Source organism: Nannospalax galili, unplaced genomic scaffold (assembly GCF_000622305.1).
Source record: "Nannospalax galili isolate Female #2095 unplaced genomic scaffold, S.galili_v1.0 scaffold973, whole genome shotgun sequence".
In the NCBI taxonomy this organism is placed as follows: Eukaryota; Metazoa; Chordata; class Mammalia; order Rodentia; family Spalacidae; genus Nannospalax; species Nannospalax galili.
In genome coordinates this window covers 1235264-1243523 of record NW_008334020.1, presented here as the reverse complement: position 1 = coordinate 1243523, position 8260 = coordinate 1235264, and the positions used below count along the sequence as shown (strand labels likewise).

General features: G+C 38.2%; 1 pseudogene; it reads right to left on the bottom strand.

Annotated features, from left to right (window-relative positions):
• Nucleotides 1-7413: 7413 nt before the first annotated feature.
• LOC115069589 lies at nucleotides 7414-8059 on the bottom strand (annotated as a pseudogene).
• Nucleotides 8060-8260: the final 201 nt, after the last annotated feature.

Below are 8260 nucleotides of genomic sequence, written 5' to 3'. Positions count from 1 at the left end.
ACCCAGGTTCAATGCCCAGCACCCACATGGCAGCTAAAAACCATCTATAACTCTAGTTCAGGGGAAGCCAACACTCTCTTCTGACCTCCATGAGCATTGCATAACATGGATGCACTTACATGCAGAGAATATACTCATACATATAAAATAAAATTATTACATAAAATATTTTAAAAAGTTGTACATTTCAATGTTTCATTGAAAAAATCAAAATAAGTATCAAAATATTATGAACTGCTGATAATCAATAAAACAATTTATTATCACACTGGGAAATTTACAGTATAAAATTTTTTCATGTACATTTTTATTTTCCATTCATCAACCTGAAGTCACATTGATAAAAATGCAGAATTAAAGTGTCACCTTAACTTCTCCTGTGGAAATGAAAACAAGGTCTATTCACTACAAATAGGGCACCAAGGACAGAAGAAAGTAAGAAAAACTGTTACTGGTATGTATAGTTCATTAATGATATCAAATGTATAATAAAGATTTTCCTACATTTTATATATTACTGAATGCAGTCTTTGATATCACAAGTACTTATAATAACACTGTGCTATGTTGCAAACTATGGATAAAATGTAGAAAAATGCAGTCCTGCCATGTTTTAAAATATTAAAAAAATTTTTATTCATTATTTTTGTGTTATGTGTATGAGCGTTATGCCTGCATGTGTATGTAGCCCACCTGTGTCATTCAGTGCTCAAGGTCAGAAGAGGGCATTGGATTTCCTGGAACTGAAGTTACATGTGGTCGTTAGTGGCCATGTGGATGCTAGGAATTGAACCTGGGTCCTCTGCAAGAGGAACCAGTGCTGTTAACCCTTGAGTCATCTCTCCAGCTCCCATATTTTAAATTCTTTAACCAACATTCAAACATTAAAGAAAAAAAAAATTATGTATGAGTGTTTTGCTTGCATTCATGTTTGTGTCATGCAATGCCCCTGGAGGTCAGAAGAGGGCATCGCATCCCCCTGGAACTGGAGTTAAAGATTGTCCGTTAGCCACCATGTGTGTGCTGAGAACCAAACCAAGGTCCTCTGCAAGAGCAGCCAGCACTCTTAACTGTGAAGCCTTTTCTCCAGCTCCAATAGCCAATGGGAAAAAAAATCCAGAAAATATGAAATGCTTGAAATTTGGCAGGGAGGGAATCTGAAAAGCAAGACTGAAAAGACAGGAAAAGCACGCTGCAAGAAGTGCCGATTAAACTGGGTCCTGAGTCTGTGGAATGTGTATGAGAATCATAGCAATTCAGAGAGCATTTTTAACCAAGATCTACACTACACATAGAACAGGAACAATCGTGTAACTAAAACTAATTCGAAAACGAGTTTTAGATGAAATGGTTGTTTTTACAACTTGAAAGAGATGCACCAGGTTTGTGGAAAGGAGCAAACCTAAGAAGCACTTGATTAGGAGATGGAGGCTTAAAGGGAAGAACGGGCCTTCAGGTCCATGAAAAGCTTCATTAGGAGCAAGAGGGGTGCCAGAGGAAGAGACAGACCCTTATTTCCCTATTATCAGGAGAAATATAGTATCAACTCTGTCTGTGGTGTGTGTGTGTGGGGGGGGGTGGCCAGATTTCTGGGAAACGGAGAGAGGCACCCAGAGGTCCATGAGGGACTTGTTAAGAAAGCATGCTGTAGCCCTCCCCTCTTTCAGATGCAAGACTAATTTTTGTTGTTACCTAGTGCTTGCCTCCATGCCTCTTGGTACTTATGCTACACCAGGCTAGATCATATGGTATGAAGCATTCCACTGAATACCTGTAAAAGTTGAAACCCCTTTGTTCTCAGGATTAGAAGGGAAGTTTCATTTTCCATTCACGATTCCCTTATGGTTAACTGAGGCCACGATGCTACATCTCTCCTAGTGTTCAGGAACTGAAGGGTCTTTCTTTCCTTTCTGATTCTCCAACATGCTATATATGATAAAGCTCTTCTGAAATGTGATCTTCTGTTAGCCGGTTGGTTCATTCCACAAACTTGCTTATTTTCTCTTTCTAAGTTCTCACATCTTACTTTTGCTTACCCATATGGTTCCTTTAAAGAGATAAATTAGATACGAAATAGATTTCATTTCATTTTACTGTGCATGTGTGTGTTCACAAGTCCAGGAAGGAGAGCTAGAATAAACTGGTGTGACAATGACTTAGCACAGGACAGAGTAGGATTTATTTTCTTCCCAAGTAACCCAAAGTGATGAAACTCACAGATCAAGTCCAGCCTGATTTCCCCTGAAAACTCAGGTAGAGAAACTTGACTATAGTAAAAGCAGGTCCGCCACAATAAAAACCCAGTGTTCTGATAAAAGGAGGAATGGAGTACAAAGTAAGTCAATACAAAAGCATATGAATCAGAGAAGACAGTGGTGATGTTGGCTCTCTATATCTGAGGAAAAGCATGACTAATAAGTGTTATTTCAGAGAAAAAGGGGCTTTTAAAAATGTTTAAAATCCAACACTGTCCTGGAGTGACCATGTCTTAATATGTGGCAGAAGGAGGAGATTTAGAGTGGTTTGACTTCAGGAATAAAACACAGCTTTCCTTTAGAGGTCCTGCTATGAAGGTCCTGTGGGACTGAGAATGCATATCCTAAGGCTGGCAAAGGACAGAACTCTAATGGACATGGTCTTTTGGACTCTTCTTTCAGATCTGAGTCTGTACAGCCTATTGTATTCTTCATATGAGTATTTTCTGGTTCTATACTAATCAAAGTGTGCTCCCTTAAGTATATTTCCTTCATATGATAGTAACAAACAACAGAGAGTAATAAACACATTTCTTTTAATGTTACAAACATTGAATTTAATTGAATTACGTTTTTTTTTTCTTCTAAATCTTCTACCTGTTATTTGCTTTGAGTTTCAAATGATGAACAGAATAGTGAAACAAAAGGGTCACAAAAGCATGGTGCAGTGGCAGACATACATCTACTGACCTTAGCTTTCAGCAGCCTGAGGAGTTCCCCTAATCTTTCAGGGACCTGGACTTGTCAAAGTCTGTGGCTTTAACACAGAAAAGTTTCAGTTCTGACTGGTGGAGTGAAGCAGAGTCAGAGGTTTAAACTAGAGTGTAAAGAGAAAGAAAAACACTCAGGAGAAATGTAAGAGCAGGTGTGTGGGCTTTTCCAAGAGTAGGCAGAAAGTAAGATGCACCCCAGCATGGGGATGGACTCCTCATGGGACAGTTGCAATTAATTGTCTTAGCATTAGTCAGATATACCATTTTGGTTGATTATCAAATCATATCTCAAAAATTGCTAAGAAGCCTTTTTTCCCCTCTTTTGAAAGGCGTGGTGGCCACTAGAGTTGCAAAGGGAATTTAGAACATGCCTTTCTCTGTAAATAAGGTTTCTGGCAAGAGTCCTAGAAAACTGCAGATTTACAGCTGGGAAGAGAGAAAGGGCTTGAGCCTTTGACATTATGCTGGAGATCATGCTATTGTGCTGGGAAGAGGCTTCAACCAGATTCCTGAGTGAAGGGCTCCTTTTCCTTCTTAAGCCCACAAAATATTCCCTGATTTTCCATCCTGTCTCATAGATAATATGAATAGGTAAGTCAGCAGAGGCAAAAGTTCGTTGTTCATTTGATGAACCTGATGGCTGCAGACTACTGCTTGGGAGTGCCTTCCCAGTCACTAGGATTCACCTGGAAGAAGATTTTCCAGGAGGCAGGAAAGTACACAGAAACTGACCAGACAAGATGTTTGTTATTTATCGTCACAGAGCAGAGCCATTTAACTCGATATTACAGTTTGGATTATTGGCTTATTCAGTTAAGGTTAATGAAGAAATACTGTAGATTATGAACAGGTAGACAAAATTAACATGAAAGAATTATTTTTTCTATATTCTTTTTTTTTGACTTTGTCTCTGAAGGAATAAAAGTTAAGTTTAAATATTTGTGAATGAGTTTTAAAAATCCAAATTATAAAGCAAATAACTAACCTCACTATAATCAAAGTATGGCTTGTTGACTGAAAAATTTTAATTTTTTGATACATGGTCCTAAGTAGTCCAGGCAGGCTTTGAACCCCCTCCTGTAGCTAAGTCTGGTCTGAATTCCTACTTCTGTCTCCAAAGTACTAGATTATAGGAGTGCAACAGCCTGTCAAGTTAAGTCTAGTCTTTCATTAAATATTTATACCAATATTAGTTACTGATAATAATAAATATATAAAATTAGAAACCTTTCATAACATATTGAAAGTCATGGGAGGAACTAATAACTAGAAAGTATTAAACAAAAGTAGATAAATATGCTGGGTGATCATGGAATAACCCTGTTATTGGAATTTAGTAATTGTAGAGGAATTTTCAGCATCCACATTTTCAATAAGTTATTAGCTTTCATATCTCAAGTAAGTTTAATAATTCTTACTCTTAAAATATTGCATAATACAAAATAATATGTATTTGAAGGTTATAATTCAGCTCTATGATTTTTTATTATTTAATAAATGCACTTAATATTTAACCTTAAAGTTCTAGTTTCTTAACTTTCAACTGGAAGTTGTAATAAATATGTTTTTAGATGTCAAGTGTATTTAGCTTTGTGTTTTTAAATATAAAAAAATAACTGAAAAGTTGTTTTGTTTCCATGTTTATAGATTTTATTACCATTGAAAAGGCCTAGTAAGTTATTAAGTTTTTATTTAACATGTTCCTCCATATCTCCTTTAATGCATTTTTCCTATGTGCTATATTCAAGTTAAACAAACAAACAAAAATGGGAATGAAAAGCAAAGTACTATCAAATTTTGTTGCAGTGATTTTATGGAATACAAGATTCACTGGAAATGATTTATCACTTGCTGACAGGGTGAGTTTCATAGAAAAGATGGCTACAAATTATAGAAACAGATATACATGGTCCACTCTGAGAAACAGCAAAGAAATCTATCTGCAGTGCTACACTTAACTTAAATAATGAAAATATAAACTTAATGTTTACATATTCACTGGAAAGGTTTAGTCTGCTGGATTTTGGAGAGGTGAGGGTGAAGGAGTTCTGAGAATTGAAACTAAGATCTCACAAATACTCAGCATGTGCTTTACCACTGAAATATATTCCCACACTTAGTGTACAGATTTTAATGTTATAGATGCCCAATAGAGGGAGCTGGCCATAGCTGTGAATGCCTGTATTTCAGCACTCAAGAGGCTGAGACAGGAGGAGTGTGATATCAAAGTAAGCATGGGCTACTTACTGAGACTGAGTGTCAACACATACACACACACACACACACACACATACACACAAATGCCCCATCCTTCTTAGTGCTATACTAATATTGTAGAAAGAGCTTGCCTCAAAGCATACAAGATAGCTAGAGCAAGCATCATTTATAGGGACTGTAAGTATACTACATACATTTTGTAAGAAAGTATCAGGTGAAATAACTAGGCTTTTCCAAAGTTCATTTTTAAGTAACTGCATATATACTGTTGATCCCTAGAGGTACATAGACATCTGCTTTGGTTCGGTTTACACTTTTCAGTTTATTGCTTTTATTTTAATAAGTGCATATTAAAGATTAGATAATGACAGTTTAAACTGAGCCTGTCCACTTGATACAGAGTGGATGGTTAAAATATATATCATACACAGGAAATTTACATATAATTTCAAATATCTAAAACAACATAAAAGATATGATCTTAGTCTTAAGGGGAGAGAGGGAGAGAGAGAGAGGAGAGAGAGAGAGAGAGAGAGAGAGAGAGAGAGAGAGAGAATTTTCTAATGACAGTAGTTTGAGTTGTTATTTTCATATATAAAAGTTTTACAATAATTTCAAGTAATGTGAAACCCCCACACCAGCAGGCCAGTGTTTTGTGTTTCTTGAAACCATTGGAAGCGCAGTCGTAAACAGTCCTTCACCTCTCTCTGGCTTGCCTCCACTTGGAGACACAGCCAGGTCTTCATCAGCCACTGAGATCTGGAACACGCAGAACAGCAAACCTGCTTGGCAGAACCTCAAATTCTCCTTTATTGTTTTTAGACAAAATGGACCTTGATTTAAAAGCCATATTTGTGGCAAAGAGAATCTAATCTATACCATGCAGGCTGTTTATTTCAACCAAATATCATTTTATAGTAAAATCTCTATGTTGAAAATGTCAACCATTTCATTTTCATAAGACTTTCATGTGTGTGAAGAGCAAAATGATTTCTTTTTGGAAAGATCTTTTGACACTAGAGTGTTTGGAAACAAAGGTTTGTCTGAAATAAAAAAGCCAGGATGTTCCTCATCGTATGTCAAACAAATATATGTGGTGAAGAGCAAGATACATGAACTCACACACCTAACGCTCAGCAGTGAGGATGTCGTTCAAAAGAACATTATCTAGCAATGTTAAAAACAGTGAAGTTGCTCCATTATATGCAGGAAAACACTTTAAAATTGAAGTTAAGATAAATGAAAATGTTTTCTAAAATGTTTTTCTTATTTTTCTCAATATCTTCAAAGCAATGTAGTTTGAGTATTTTGAAAACTTAACATAAATCTCAAAATCTCATTCAGAAATTAAAATTCTAAGGGGCTGAAGTGACTGTGAAATGGCTACAAGCACTTAGACTTACAGTACCAACACCCACATATGGTGGCTGGATCTGTAACTCCAGATCCAGAAGATCCTATGCCATCTTCTGGTCTCTGATAGCACTGCATACACATGGTACACATACATACAGTCTCTCACACACATACATATACAATAAATAAAATAATTAATTAAATAAATTAATAAGTACTTCCTTTCTTATTAGTTTTGCTTTTTTTTTTCCTGCTAAAAACAGAGGTGTTTATTGTTTTTGGTCCACAAGGGCTTTTTTCACATTATTTTCTCAGTACAAGTCATGTGTAGCATCTGCAGGTCCCCAGGCATTTGTCCCCAGGGCAGTTAAGTGGGGAATAGGAGAGCTTTGGAGGTTCCAAAAGCAGAGGGATCATTTGGGCCTCAATTTTCCCAGGTCTGAGAGTCAAGGAAACCAATGCAGCCCTTCAAAATGCCTGGAACCTTCTAAGGCTGTGGCTGCATCTGCCAGTGCTTCACCCTCCAACCTTTTCCCTGGAGATTAAAACACAAATGTATTATCTTTCTTTGAAACCGAAATTTCTGGGGGTTCACAAACCATGAACTAATGCAGAAGAGATGAAACCAGAAACTATAAGGGGGCAGCCTCACTCCCCTAAACATACAAAGCTTGACCCATAGCTTGCTGGAATATAAACAGACTGGTTCTTCCACAGTGGATCTCCCGCAGTGACCCCACCCTGGTCCCCTGACAGCTGGGTTATCCCTAGGAAAGAAGCAAGGCATGATGACAGAAAAAAGTGAGGCATAGATGACACAGAACTGTCATCCCAGACCTCAGGGAGCTGAGGCAGGAGGACTCCTGTGGGTCCTAAGCAGCAGTGATGCCCAGTTTCAAAGTAAAGACAAAAAACAAAAACAAAAACCAGATGGCTGATGTAGGGATTTTCTGGCACCCATAGTGCTCAGTATCTGGCTTCATCCTGATTGTAGACTGACAACTTGGGGATCTGGTACCAAAAACTGTAGTACCGAACTGGCTGGAACACCTGTTGGACCCTAACTGTAGTGGGACGACACACTGACCGACCTTCATGGTGGAGTCCTCAAAGTTCTCCTGTTGTTTCTCTGTTTGTCCTGCTCCGCAGATCATCGGTCTTCTGCACCAGGGCCAGAAGAAACACCTGCACCTGCTTCAGGTCCCCATCTCTGGAACTGATCCACGGGATTCATGGCTTAGCTCACCATGACCTTGATGAAGTTGGACAGGTTTTCTAACTGGAGCCAGTTCTTCAGGGACCCGTGTATCTTGGGGTTAGAGACCGGTTGCAGCTTGTTCATGAGTGTGCACAGTATAACCCAGTCTTTCGGACCCTTATAGAATTTGGGCCCAGTGGAGAGACCCATGAGTCCCACCATCCATCTTCCTTCTGCAGGTCATACTTAGTCATGAGCCAGTTCTTAAATTCCGCTGAGAACCTGTAGGACCAGCCCTTGTTAAAAAGCATGAAGGTCATGATATGGGACCCACTCGCGAGACACGGGAAGGGTACCAGAGGGCTCCTAATAGTTTTGAGGGAATGATTTATGCTGCACGTTTCAACTATATACAATAACCTTCTTACAACTCTACTTAGCTTTAAAGTCTGATTTCTGTGTCCCCTTTTCAGCTCAGCATTTTGAAAACACCGAGACCACGAGATCTCGTTTCAATCTTG